The 15,181-nt window shown below is 39.4% G+C and overlaps 1 long non-coding RNA gene across 2 annotated transcripts in view; it reads right to left on the minus strand.

Moving 5' to 3' along the window:
- Positions 1–15,181, minus strand: part of LOC125109999 (uncharacterized) — a 78,823-nt gene that overhangs the window by 33,112 nt on the left and 30,530 nt on the right. The window contains exons 2-3 of one of the 2 annotated variants that reach the window (XR_007130408.1): positions 10,373–10,516; positions 8,384–8,425 (exon numbers count right to left, since the gene is read on the minus strand). This is a non-coding gene — a long non-coding RNA (uncharacterized LOC125109999). Of the gene's footprint in view, positions 1–8,383; positions 8,426–10,372; positions 10,517–15,181 lie in introns of those variants that run through there. The other variant, XR_007130407.1, reaches the window with a different exon arrangement.

Below are 15,181 nucleotides of genomic sequence, written 5' to 3' on the forward strand. Positions count from 1 at the left end.
TTCTATAGAACACAAGTGTAACCTGGTTTCTCCGGGCTCCATTAGCCATAGGATTCAAATGAGGGTCACAGGACTAGTGATAACTCTCAGGCAGGGTCAGGTTAGTGGTTGGGCAACCTGTACAGTTGCATAGGCTTCGTACTGAGACAGGCCCTGCCCTTGTAACTCCCTGCTGTGGCTGTCATGTCATGAAATTCTTTTTTTTTTCTTTTAATTTTTATTTTATTAGTTTCAGAGGTAGAATTTAGTGATTCATCAGTGCATATAACACACAGTTCTCATGGCATCACATGCCCTCCTCAATGCCCATCACCACAGCCCTCCCTCCCCTCTAGCAACCCTCAGTTTGTTTCCTAGAGTTCAGTGTCTCTTACGGTTAGCTTCCCTCTCAATGTTCATCTTACTTCATTTTTCCTTCCCTTCCCCTATGTTCATCTGCTTTGTTTCTTGAATTTTACACATGAGTAAAATCATATAGTATTTGTCTTTCTCTGACCTATTTCGCTTAGCATCATATCCCCTAGTTCCATGCATGCCATTGCAAATGGCAAGATTTCATTCGTTTTGATGGCTGAGTAAAATTCCATTGTATATATAGAAATTCTTTCATGAAATTCTTTTTTTTTAGGATTTTTTATTTATCTATTTCAGATAGATCACAAGTAGGCAGAGAGGCAGGCAGAGAGAGTGAGAAGGAAGCTTTAAACCACTGAGCCACCCAGGTGCCCCTCATGAAATTCTTAAAATAAAAACAAGGGGCCCACATTTTCTTTTTTTTTTTTTCAAAGATTTTATTTATTTATTTGACAGACAGAGATCACAAGTAGGCAGAGAGGCAGGCAGAGAGAGAAAGAGGAGGAAGCAGGCTCCCCGCTGAGCAGAGACCCCCCCCCCCCATGCGGGGCTCGATCCCAGGATCCTGAGATCATGACCTGAGCCGAAGGCAGAGGCTTCAACCCACTGAGCCACCCAGGTGCCCCAAGGGGCCCACATTTTCATTTTGCCCTGGGCCTTGCAAATTAGGGAGCCAGTCCTGTTCCCTGGTTCTGCTTCCATCTACTTTTGCTCCCCATTGCTACAACCCCTTGTTAAAACCAATCTGAATTCTCTCCAGCAGCTCCCTGGGGTGTGGGTTTCACAAATTTGATGAAATCACCTGGTCACCAGCTTTGTGCCACTGAATATCTTTCCTCTCCTGCCCCCACAGATAGACACCATGGCTCTCCCATCTCCTTGCCATTGCCTCTTCTCCAAACCTTCCCTTCTCCTCCAGCTACCTTCTCCCTCTATCCTATAGCTTTATCATCAGCCCTTAGAGTCTAGTTCCTATTTCCCTTTGAAGTCCTCACTAAGCATGGGTGAACACTTTTCCAAGAACATGTCCATTTACCAACTCTGTGCTTCTCAGAACACCACTTCTGGAGTATATTAATAAGCGCAACAACAAAGAGGGGGGGTTTCCTGGGCAAATGAATTTGTGAAACACTACAAATTAGATGTGGTTCTTGGAGATTTAACTAATCACTATTAAGTATGTTGAAAGTTTAGGGAAGAAACTACTTAATTTAACCCAGTGGTTCCCAAATTAAATTGGACATTCAACTTGCCCTGTCTCTCTCTCTCTCTCTCTCTCGCTGTCACACACACACACACACACACACAAACACACACACACAATTAAGGCTGCAGACAGTGTTTCTGGGTGATGCTCACTCAGAATATACTATTCGATGTATACCAATTCTGAATATAATTTAACCTTTCTCTGAGGACTTATAAGGTCCTAGCATTTACCTTTTGATCTGTGGACAAACAGAAATTAAGCATACTTTGAATCACATTTAAAATACATGGAAGACATTCGTCCTTAGACAACTAGGCGCATGGTGGATGCTCAGCAGATACTTACTACATTACTGAATTTAAAGAAACTTTGTGTTTCAGCTTCTTACACTTAGAGGGTTACTTGGTCCTAAGTTAGTCTCTAATATCACTTAATAAATAAGCAATGTTTTTTATGCCAGGCCCTTGGCCAGGCACTAAGGTGTAAAGAAAAGGCTCCTCCTCCAAAAGAAGTCATAGTAGAAAACAAGCAATAGACAAATAATTGTAATGCAATACGATATTGTTATAAGAGATATATACTAAGTGTTATGGGAGTATAGAGAGGAAGTATCACTGAGCGGGGTGTTAAGGAATGAGCAGGAGTTCATTAGGATGAGAAGATATAGGGAAAGGGAATTCTAAGCTAACTGCACAGAATGTATAAATGCTTAGAGGCCTAAAGCACTAAACTTTTGAGACATTTCTAGGTCTAAATTCCTTGACTTTATAAATGTTGTAGTAAATTGCATAATGCAAATATCATGCCCAAGTTTGCATTTTTATTTATTTATTTTTAAAGATTTTATTTATTTATTTGTCAGAGAGAGAGAGAGAGAGCACAAGCAGGGGGAGTGGCAGGCAGAGGGAGAAGCTGACTCCCTCTTGGGCAAGGAGCCCAATGTGGGACTCGATCCCAGAACCCTGGGATTGTGACCTGAGAGAAAGGCAGATGCTTAACCAAGTGAACCACCCAGATACCCACCCTCAAATTTAGATTTTTAAATTCAGGAGGTCGATATGTTAAATCTCCTCATACTGGTTCCATCTGAGATAATAATCTGGGCTCTCCTTAAGAAAAATAAGTTACTAGGTAGTAACTAATCTCATTTCTCTTCAAGGTCTACCTATGCCAGGGAGCCCAGCCACAGTGGCGAAGCAGCTCTGGCCCTGCTCTCTGTTCCCATTCTGCTAACTTCTGTCCTTCTAGTGTGAGATCTGGACAGCTCAGGAAGATTACTCCAGACTCTCCACCCCAGGCCTTTCCAGATTACATTCTACAGCTCTCTGGATTTCAGTGGCATCTTCCAGGGGACGGTGGCTGGTTCTGATGAAATAAGTTATAGTAGTGTGCGTGCATGTGCACGTGCGTGTGTGCAAAATTATTGAGGCTTCTCACATTTTAACTTTGAGCCTATACTTTTTATTCTGGTTCCCTTTTCTCTTCTGTCTGCAGAATAAACTCTCATCTTTATTCTGCAGTGGGTCATCTGTTTTTCAGTGCAAAGACTATCCTAGGAAATGGTGGTTCTCCTGGGCAGAGTATTGGCAAAATTTGTATTTCTGTCACCCACATAAGGCAAACAAACAAACAAACAAACAAAAACCTCGCCATATTAAAAGGCAAGAAAAACTGCTGCCACATCCTCCATCCCCAGCAGCCCTATGTACATATGATTTACCATTATTACTGTTTATTTGTTACTTCAGGATGTTTGTGCCCAGCAAGGTCCCAGGATAATTTCAATTGTGAGTTGCTTTGTTTGTTTTATAAGCAATACTGAAGCACTGTCAACTAAAACATGGTGCTTAATAAAGCCACCAGTGACGTCCTGAAGTCAAGGCCTCATGTCACCCAGGAGAGGTGACTCATTAGGTGGGTAAAGCTTTTGCAGGAGTTATTTTTAAATGAACTTCTCAGCATGCATTGCCACCTCAAAGAGAGCTGGGTTTTAAGGGGATGGACCAAAAAAAAAAAAAAAAAAAAAAAAAAAAAGGCTTAATTTAGATGCCTGAGAGAATTGTTTGAAAAATATAGGACATTTGCTCAAGCTATAGAGTGTCCCAGGGAAAAGGGTATTGGAACTGGACAAACAGGGCAGGACTTTTAAACAGGTGGGAGAGACAAACTGAGGGCAAATTTCAAAGGGTGCCCCAATTTTACCTCCACAGACCATGCTCCATGGTACAATGCCTTAAATTTTTATTTTGATGAAATGTGTCTAACATTCAAGTCACAAACCCTGTGCTCAATTCCCACAGTGGAGTACTACACAGCTATAAAAACAAATGAGGACTGTAAGAAGCAATCCTGGGAACATACAATTAGTGAAAACAAAGCAAGGTAGAAAAAAGTATCTAGAGATGGCTCCTGTTTTATCTAAGAAGGGAGTATTCAATCTATGAAAGCATTTGCTTTTTTTTTTTTTTTCAGTGAAAGAATAAACCATAAATCTTGGTTTTTAAAAAAAAATCATAAAATCTAGGGGCGCCTGGGTGGCTCAGTGGGTTAAAGCCTCTGCCTTCGGCTCAGGTCATGATCATGGGGTCCTGGGATCGAGCCCCGCATCGGGCTCTGTGCTTAGCGGCGAGCCTGCTTCACCCTCTCTCTCTCTGCCTGTCTCTCTGCCTACTTGTGATCTCTGTCTGTCAAATAAATAAATAAAATCTTTAAAAAAAAAAAAGATCATCTATGTGGAAGAAGAGGAGCAAAGTGGAAAGGACTGGAGTAGAAGACACTCGCCTCTGAACACAGCTGGGATTTTAGGTTTATCTTTAGACTCTTGTAAATACTTTACATAATTTTATAATTTTCTTTAAAAAATTAAAAAGTAATTTCTAAAAACCAAAATGAAAATGAAACAAAGGAACTGAAATATATACTCCGCATCTGTGGAATAACCACATGGAAAGAATCTACTTTAGTGGCTTTTGATTTCCATTGTTATGTTAAGCCCTAAAAATGAAAATAACTATATAACAATATTAATTGGATTTCAGTAATCCTATTACTGCTAGCAGTATTGGAACAGTTAATCTAAGACAGTTGCATGTTTACTGTGAAATAAAGCACATAAGTGTGCTGATGTCTTTCAGAAAGCATTTTGTAGTCCTCTTTGAAAGTGTCCCATGAACTCACTATATGTATTTTCTCTTGAAAAAGGAGGAGGAGAGGAAGGGGAGGAGAAGAAAATTATTTCCTAACTCTTTCTACTGAAATGGCCTGGAGATTATGATCAACTCAGTGGCCTGACAACCCTAGAGCCCAGAGTATTGTCTCTTAATCTCATTTCCCATTAAAAAGAACTGGAGACCTTGGAGAAATGGCTGATTTCAGAGCTGAGGCAGAAAATATACGAAATAAGTCTAGAAAATAAGGAATCGTCTCATGTTGGAAATCAAGAAAAATACTAGGATTATTACAAGTCGATTATTAATAAGAATAGCAATGGATTGGGGCGACTGGGTGGCTCAGTGGGTTAAAGCTCTGCCTTCGGCTTGGGTCATGATCTCAGGTTCCTGGGACTGAGCCCTGCATGGGGCTCTCTGCGCGGCGGGGAGCCTGCTTTCCCCTCCCCCTCCGCCTGCCTCTCTGCCTACTTGTGATCTCTCTCTCTGTCAAATAAGTAAATAAAGTCTTTAAAAAAAAAAAAAGAATAGCAATGGTTTGAAATACATTTTAAAAAAAAATCCATGAGTTCACAATGATATGTAAAACAAAATCAAATACCAACTTCCAGGAAGATGGAAGGTGGGGGTGGGGGTGGGGGGGATGGGTGTTATAGATGAAGGGGATTAAAAGTACACTTATTGAGTGTTTGGATGGCTCAGTAGATTAAGCATCTGCCTTTGGCTCAGGTCATGAGTCAGGCTCCCTGCTCACTGAGGAAGCCTGCTTCTCCCTCTGCCTGCCACTCTCCCTGCTTGTGCCTCTCTCTCTGTCAAATAAATAAATAAAATCTAAAAAAAAAAGAGTACACCTATCATAATGAGCACTAAGAAAAGTATGGAATTGTTGTATACCTGAGAGTAATATAATACTGGATGTTAAGTATACTGGAATTAAAATTAAAAAAATAAAGCAAGTCGGGAAATAACTACACCATGGACACATGAAAGAAAAATGAAATACCTCAGGGGCGCCTGGGTGGCTCAGTGGCTTAAGCCTCTGCTTTCAGCTCGGGTCATGATCCCAGATTCCTGGGATCGAGCCCCGCATCGGGCTCTCTGCTCAAACCTCTGACTACTTGTGATCTCTGCCTGTCAAATAAATAAATAAAATCTTTAAAAAAAAAATGAAATACCTCACTGGTCAACTTTGGCAGATGCCAGGAAACCAATTCATCGTTTTGAAAATGAGCAAATAATATTCATCTTACATTTCCTGTATAACCTGTATTTCAGGGTATAAATAGTTGAGGAAAAGATATTTCTTTTTATAGAGATACTTCAGCTAATAAATGAAGGAGTGATAGAATTGGAGTATCACCATTTGCAGTGCCTAATGAATTAATGGACCTAGACCCCAGCCAGACATTGTTGCCTAATGAGAAATACACAATACCACCCATGAAGCATTTCTGCCCCTCCAAATCAAACATGGATCTAATCACAGGAAATATAGAGGACAGAGGAACATGTTAAACACATCATGATGATGTGGTCAGAAAAACCCAGACTGGAAAATTCACAAGGACAGATGACTCAGCACCTTCAATGAATAAATTGAAAGGAGAAAAAAGAATGAAAGGAAAAACCTATGGATTGAAAGACACTTAAGAAACACATTAACTGGGGCACCTGGGTGGCTCAGTGAGTTAAAGCCTCTGCCTTTGGCTCAGGTCATGATCTCAGGGTTCCGGGATCAAGCCCCACATCGGGCTCTCTGCTCAGCAGGGTGCTTGCTTCCCCCTCTCTCTCTGCTTGCCTCTCTGCCTACTTGTGATCTCTGTCAAATAAATAAATAAAATCTTAGAAAAAAAAAAAGAAAAAGAGAAAGAAACACATCAACCAATTGCAATGTGTGGACCTTAGTTAAATCTCCATTTGAGCAAATTCAAGTAAAAAAATTCATGTGACGATGTAGAAAATTTAAACACTGACTGGATTTTAGATGATATTAGGCAATCAGTAGTAATTCTTAAGTGTGATAAAGGTATCATTGGGTGTATTTTCAGAGTCCTTATATTATTTAATATATTATATATATTATATATATACCTTATATATATATAATCTTATATATATAGTAATACCTTATGTTATATATATATACCTTATATATATAATCGAGTCCCACATCGGGCTGCCTGCTCAGGGGAGAGACTGCTTCTCACTCTGCCTCTGCCTGCCACTCTCCCTGCTTGTGCTCTCTCTCTCTCTGTCTGCCAAATAAATAAATAAAATCTTTTAAAAAAAATAAAAATAGGGCGCCTGGGTGGCTCAGAGGGTTAAGCCGCTGCCTTCAGCTCAGGTCATGATCTCGGGGTCCTGAGATCGAGGCCCGCATCAGGCTCTCTGCTCAGCAGGGAGCCTGCTTCCCTCTCTCTCTTTCTCTGCCTGCCTCTCCATCTGCTTGTGGTCTCTCTCTGTCAAATAAATACATAAAATCTTTTTAAAAAAAATAAAAAAATAAAAATAAATAAAAATAAAGTACTCTGTACCACCCTTCTTTTTTTTTTTTTTTTTAAAGATTTTATTTATTTATTTGACAGACAGAGATCACAAGTAGGCAGAGAGGCTGGCAGAGAGAGAGGAAGAGGCAGGCTCCCTGCCGAGCAGAGGGCCCGATGCGGGGCTCGATCCCAGGACCCTGGGATCATGACCTGAGCCGAAGGCAGAGGCTTTAACCCACTGAGCCACCCAGGCGCCCCCCACCCTTCTTTAAAAAAAAAAAAAAATTATTTATTTACTTACTTACTTACTTAATTTGTTTATTTGGAGTGGGGGAGGGACAGAGGAAGAAGGAGAGAGAATCTTCTAGCAGACTCTGGGCTGAGTGCAGAGCCCCACTCAGGGCTGGATTTCACGACTCTGAGATCATCCTAAAGTTTGTTGCCCACTTTCTGCAGGGTTACCCTCAATCCATTCCCTGTGACAGCTCTGAAAGTTTTTTCTTATATATTTCATTCATTCATTCATTCACTCATTCATCTATTTATTTACTTATTCTTTGTTATATTGAGCAGAAATGTCTCCCTGCATCTCTTTTACCCATAAATTCTAGGCCCAGACCTTCCTCACACAACAGTCCCTCAGATACTTGAAAACAAGCATTCACCTGTTCCTCCCACCCTAACCCTATACATGGGGCCTTTGAGCTCCACCCCTAATTCTGTCCACTGTTCCAGACCCATGACTTTGGTCCCCTGCCATCCTGGCTGCTCTGCTCTGATTTTCAGAACAGTTTGACTTGTAAGTTATGTGTTCTGGAATGAAGTGATCTGGGTGTGGCCTGACAATGGCAGAGAACAACAGGGCTATCGCCTCCCTTGTTCCAGTTACGCATTTCTTATTACCACGGGCTGGAGCCTGAGTACACAAAGTTCCAAGAGCTGAGTGTTAAATTTTCAAGAATTCTTTGAGCCAATTGCTAAACACAGCCAATAATTAAAAGTTAAATTACATAAACTTAAAATTGCATATATTTTATTAAAAACAAAGGTAACAAATTTAAGAAACAAAACAGTTGAACAGGGATGCCTGGGTGGCTCCTTAAGTGTCTGCCTTTGGCTCAGGTCTGGGATCAAGTCCCAAGATGGCCTCCCTGCTCAGTAGGGAGCCTGCTTCTTCCTCTGCCTGCTTCTCCCTCTGATTGTGCTCTCTTTGACAAATAAATAAAGAAAATGTTTTAAAAAATCTAAAAAAAAAAAAAAAAAATCTACCCAGATGAACATAGGGGTAGGGAAGGAAAGATAAAAAAAGAAAAACAGAGAGAGAGGCAAACCATAAGAGATTCTTTTTTTTTTTTTAAGATTTTATTTATTTATTTGACAGAGATAGATCACAAGTAGGCAGAGAGGCAGGCAGAGAGAGAGAGAGAGGGAAGCAGGCTCCCTGCCGAGCAGAGAGCCCGACGCGGGGCTCGATCCCAGGAAACCTGAGATCACGACCCGAGCCGAAGGCAGCGGCCCAACCCACTGAGCCACCCAGGCGCCCCACCATAAGAGATTCTTAACTAAAGAGAACAAACTGAGGGTTGCTGGAGGGGATGGGGATGGGGGGATGGGCTAAATGGGTGATAGGCATTAAGGAGGGTGCTCGTATTAAATATTGTACCTATATCTGGGTATTATATGTAAGTGATGAATCACTAAATTCCATTTCTGAAACCAATACTGTGTTATATGTTAACTAACTTGCATTTAAATAAAAACTTTGAAAAACAAAAGGAAAAACCCACAAAGGTAATAAATACTTAAAACATATCACATCCTAATTATTTTATAACCTATTACTATTATGTCTTCTCTTGAGCTTATTTACAGTTACCGTATTTGTGTACCGAGAATGCTATATAAGGGTGTGCTGCTACGAATCTCTTCCAAACTGCGTTCAGTGACCTCATGTTGGTAGCTTGAAATTGGCCATGATGGAAGTCATAACAGGACAGAAACTGGCAAGTATCTAAATCAAGGTGCTTTTTCCCTCCCGAGCCAACTGTTTCACATTTACCACCACACCACTGGACACAGCCCAAAATCTTAGGGGTTTTTTTTTGGCAACCACATTACATTTCTGACTCAGATGGGGCTAAAGGTCTTAGCTACTGCTAAAGCAAGTGGAAGCCATTCCTACTGCCATAATGAGTTCCTTAAGACCTTGTATTAATTGCTTTTAAATGCATCCTTGTAGATTCAAGTCACTGACTCTCATTCCGTCATCCAAATATTCACCATACCTCTAACTTCAGGTTATGTATAAATTTGATGAGCATACCTTCTGCGTATTTATTATGAAAGCATTTATGAGGGGCAGATGAAGGACACAGCCTTAGGACTCATCATTTATATACTTCTTTGTAGTTTGGTATCAATTCATTAGTTAGCATCTTATATATATAATCAATTGGTTACTAATCCATTCAGTACGCTAGAGTCTGACAATTCATATTTCTTCCTCTTTTCCAAAAGAATATCATGAAAAAGCTCATTAAATATCTAACCAATGACAAGACAACTCTCTAGGTAAGGGCTTTCCCAGACCTACAGGGCTCATAACCTTGTCAAAGAAGGAATTTGATAAACCAGTCTTGGTTTGTCCTTAGTGAATTCATTCTGGGTCTTAATCATTCCTGCTTCACTTCCTGCCTGAAACTGTTCTTCTAGTAACCCCTTCTAGAGTCTAGCCCAAGTTTGCCCAAGGCAACTGTCTAAAATTTTTCTAGCTCTGGCTTCTCTTTCTTTTTTTTTTTTTTTTAAGATTTTATTTATTTATTTGACAGAGAGAGATCACAAGTAGACAGAGAGGCAGGCAGAGAGAGAGAGAGAGAGAGAGAGAGAAGCAGGCTCCCTGCTGAGCAGAGAGCCCGATGCGGGACTCGATCCCAGGACCCTGAGATCATGACCTGAGCCAAAGGCAGCGGCTTAACCCACTGAGTCTGGCTTCTCTTTCTGAAAATTAGAATATTCCAGTGTCTCTAGTCTTCTGATACCTCTCGTATTCTCCATGATGCCCCAAATAATAAATAAACAATTGTTTGGTGATCCCATAATAACTTTTTCTCAGGGCCCAAAGACATTATTCTTCAAGGTTGGGGGCTGGAATTTACTTGGAACAGCTCTGGACTTCTTCACATTCTATGACTCCATCTTGGGCTTCCGTCTTCCCTTTCTAAGGTTCATTCTATTTTTCTATTCCTCGTCACCTTACTTGTCACCTTACTCATTCCATGTGGAGAAGAAATGTTCTTGCCCTGAAAGTCAGAAACAAAAGAAAATGGAAGAACTCTGTTTTCTCTATATTTCCCCATTGACAGTGGGCCCCAAGCTGCAAGTTCTATTCTTTACTTTAAGTTATTCCTCAAACTTTGCTAAAAGGAATGGAAGACCCAAATGGCAATCATAACAGAAAATTATCATTTTGGAATAACTTGAGCTTTTTTGCAGCTTTAGTCTTTCTGATACTTACAGCTGTGTCCCATGGATATCCCAGCACAGGTAATGGCAATTTGACAGTAGGATAGATACTTGGTAAGAGATTCATGACGTTTCAGAAGTTGGGAAATCACATCCTTGTTTGAATTTGCAACGAGCTCCCCATCTCCTAAAGTGTAGCATTGTGCGTATTAGTCTTGAAATTTTTAATTAATTGGTCTGGAGAATTTTTCATCTAAGTTTTTTGACCAAAAACCCCCAAAACTGTAGATACATCTGATATCACAAAATCACAATTAAGACGACCTGCAAATAGGGAAGAATTCAGTATATTTAGGTGCTTTTCTTCTTTAATTTTACTGAGCTGATCTTTAACATAAAACAACCTCTTAATATAATCAACTCTTGTTACACTGCATTCTTTTACACGGAACTCTCTAAGTTGCCCTTATGCACAGTTCCAAAAAATGTTAAAAATGTTTATGAGTTTTAACCCAGAGGCCCTGAACTAAGAATGTGAAAGTTAGGTTTTCCACTTTGTTCTAACATTTATCAACTGTGCAATCATGTCCAAATCCCTTTGCCTTTCTTGTTCACATATAATTATTGTTGTAAGTCCCTTTCAGATCTAAGAGAAATATCCAACTATCTTATCTGTGGGTTCTTGGCCACCACCATCTACTCTCGATACTTGACGTGAGGGTACAGGTTTTGTATGGAGGGATAGGGAAGAAGGATTTGAGTTGAGAGTCTTGGTAGGGAAGAATGGTGGTGGTGGAGTTGGGAGGGGAGAGGAAGACAGCCCATATCATTCCTCCTAGGTTTTTCACAGGAGGTAATTTCAAAACAAAAATAAGTCAACCTATCAAAACAAGATAATGACATGGGAGAAAGTAAAAGTTTTTGGCCTAATTCATCTCACAATCCTTCTTTCCTGCCCCCACAAAGCTATCTGAACTGAGATCTTGCTAGTGCACCTTCATTTCCAGTAAACATCGCTCACTTAGAACAAAAACGGGAAGCTCCCACGTGTAGCCCCTGGAAACATTCCCAGATGCAGGAAAAGGTTAGTATGACATCACTCAGAGAGTTATGCAGTAGGAAGGTCTTGGATTAGAATAGCTCACGGAAGAGTTCTTTTCAGTCAGACTTTTATCCAATATTTAGAAGTCCTAAGTTTCTTGGAAGTTGTATTTATTGATATGTGTATATACTTGACCTATGTGTAGAAATATATACACCTTTCTGGAAATTGCTCAAATGTTAAGGAAAATGTTACTTATTTGTCTACATATTTAAAGACCAGGAAAAAAATAGGCAAATATTATTGTCCCTCTGTATGTGAAAAAAGTTTTGTTTGTGCTTTTAAAAAACAAATTGGTTGGGTGCCTGGGTGGCTCAGTGGTTGGGGCCTCTGCCTTCGGCTCAGGTCATGATCTCAGGGTCCTGGGATCGAGTCCCGCATCGGGCTCTCTGCTCAGCAGGGAGCCTGCCTCCTCCTCCTGTCTCTCTCTGCCTGCCTCTCTGCCTACTTGTGATCTGTCTGTCAAATTAAAAAAAAAAAAAAATCTTAAAAAAAAAACAAGTTGGTTGTTTTAGTAAAAATGATTCATGCTTATTGTGAAATATTGAAACAAATCAGAAAAGCACAAAGAAGAGAATAAAAATTACCTGAAGATTCATAATCTAGAAATAAAAGCTGGCAAATTTTATACATATATATATATATTAAACTACATACATATATGTATGTAGTTTAATTGTACATGAGTGGCATGTTCTTTATTTCCTACATTATATTCTTCCTTCCTTCTCAGTAATGTCATTAACATCTTTATGTATCACTAAATACAGCTATATTGCATGACTTTTTAAGGACTCCTTAATTTTCCACTGTATTTTGTTTGTTCCATATACTTAGTCAATTCCATATGGATGAAAATATAGGTTGTTGAGAAGGAACTTTTTTAAGCTTCAAAAGAACTGTTATGTAAAAAATACAAAGTTATGTAAAGTAACACATTTGCACAAGAATCTGGTTTGGTTGTTCTTACTGCAAAAGCTTGAAATAGTGTATGGAAACAGTGAGTGTCAGACCTATAAGATGTATCTTTATTATTACTGAGCCATTAACAAAATTAAACATTTTAAAAAGCAAGTATGAATTACAAAGTAAAACTCAATAGTTTTGACAATTTAGATATGTAAAATATCATAAAGGAAATTTAAAAATAAGAAACAACCTGCAAAATAGCTATAGCAAATATGCTAAAGGATTAACATACTAATACATAAAGAGCTAATATAAACCAGTAAGGACGGTAACTCGCAATAAAAAAATAGGCAACTAATGATTTACAAATAACACTTAACATGGCTTAAAAGTAAATTATAGCTCAACATAAACCAAGTGTCTTAAAAATATTTATAATCTTTTCTTAGTAAGCCTACTTCTAGGATTCTCACCTAAATAACAACTTGATACGTAGATAAAATCTTTATACATAAAGAAGCAGATCATATTATTTATAATAAAAATTGTAAATGGCTTAAATGTCCAACAATAAAAGAATGATTAAGCAAAGTATGATGCAGCCATAAGTTAGAATACTCTAAAGACATTTTTTTTATAACAATTCTTTTTTTTTTTTAAAGATTTTATTTATTTATTTGACAGACAGAGATCACAAGTAGGCAGAGAAGCAGGCAGAGAGAGAGGAGGAAGCAGGCTCCCAGCTGAGCAGAGAGCCCGATGTGGGGCTCGATCCCAGGACCTTGAGATCATGACCTGAGCCGAAGGCAGAGGCTTCAACCCACTGAGCCACCCAGGCGCCCCTCTAAAGACATTTAAAACTGTATTTATAGGATGTCTGGGTGGCTCAGTTGGTTGAGGGACTGCCTTCAGCTCAGGTCATGATCCTGGAGTCCTGAGATTGAGTCCCGCATTGGGCTCCCTGCTCAGTGGGGTGTCTGTTTCTCCCTCTGACCATCTCCCCTCTTAAACTCTCTCTCTCATTCTCTCAAATAAATAAAATCTTAAAAAAAAAAAAAAAAAGAGGGTGAGCGGCACCTGTGTGGCTCAGTGGGTTAAGCCGCTGTCTTCAGCTCAGGTCATGATCTCAGGGTCCTAGGAGCAAGTCCCACACTGGGCTCTCTGCTTGGCAGGAAGCCTGCTTCCCCCTCTCTCTCTGCCTGCCTCTCTGCCTTCTTGTGATCTCTGTCTGTCAAATAAATAAATAAAATCTTTAAAGAAAAAAAAAAGAGGGCACAAAATTTTATGTATAGCATTTCAGCTGCATATACAAAATAGCCTGGGGCGGGGAAAACACCAAAATATTAACAAGTACCTATTAGAGGTGGGAGTACAGGTGATTTAAAATTTTTATTCACTTTTCTTATTTTCTAAATTTTCTACAAGGATCATATATTTTCATGTAGCCAGAAATATACTTTTCTAAAAAATATTGAAACTAATACATATTTAATGAATTTACATATGAATTCAAACACAATAAAATATAACATTTAAAAATCTGAAACCATACAGTATTAAAAATATTAATCATTTTTTACTATTTAGGAAAAATTGCCTGGATTTCACATCTCTGCTGTTCACTACGTGTGAGACTTTGCTACAGACTGAATGTTTGTGTCCACCCCAAAATTCATACACTGAAATCCTAACCTGCAATGTGATGGTATTTGGAGGTGGGGCTTTTGGGAGGTGATTAGGTCATGAGGGTAGAACCCTGGGGAATGTGATTAGTGTCATATATATATATATATATATATATATATATATATATATAGAAGATTATCTATTTATTTATTTTTGAGAGAGAGAGAGAGAGAGAGAGAGGACACGAGCGGGGGGGGGGGGGCAGAGAGAGAAGCAGACTCCACACTGAGCAGGGAGGCCAATGTAGGACTCGATCCCAGGACTCTGGGATCATGACCTGAACTGAAGGCAGATGCTTAATCCACTGAGCCACCCAGGTGCCTGGATTAGTACCTTATAGATGAGATCCCTCAGAGCTGCTGCTAGCATCTGCCATCTGAAGACACAATGAGAAATTTGTGACCCAGAAGAGAACCCTCGCTTGACCATGTTGGCACCCTGGTGTCTGACTTCCGGCCTCTGGAACTGTGAGATACAAATTTATATTGCTTACAAGGCACCTGGACTCTGGCATTTCATTATGGCAGGCCTGAACAGACTACATTTTGAACATGTGAACGAATTAGCGATTCTGGGCCTCCCACAATTTCCGAAGTCTCCTTCTATTCTCATTAATCTACAAATCACATCTGTTAAGTTTAATTTTTAATTTAGAGGTGAAATTTCTTCATTCATTTCTGAACTACCATTCTGAAACTCAATGCATTTTCACATCAATGTATTATTTACATATTATCAGATTTTCTTTTTTTTTTTTTTTAAGATTTTATTTATTTATTTGACAGAGAGAGATCACAAGTAGGCA

This window comes from Lutra lutra, chromosome 9, assembly GCF_902655055.1.
Source record: "Lutra lutra chromosome 9, mLutLut1.2, whole genome shotgun sequence".
In the NCBI taxonomy this organism is placed as follows: domain Eukaryota; kingdom Metazoa; phylum Chordata; class Mammalia; order Carnivora; family Mustelidae; genus Lutra; species Lutra lutra.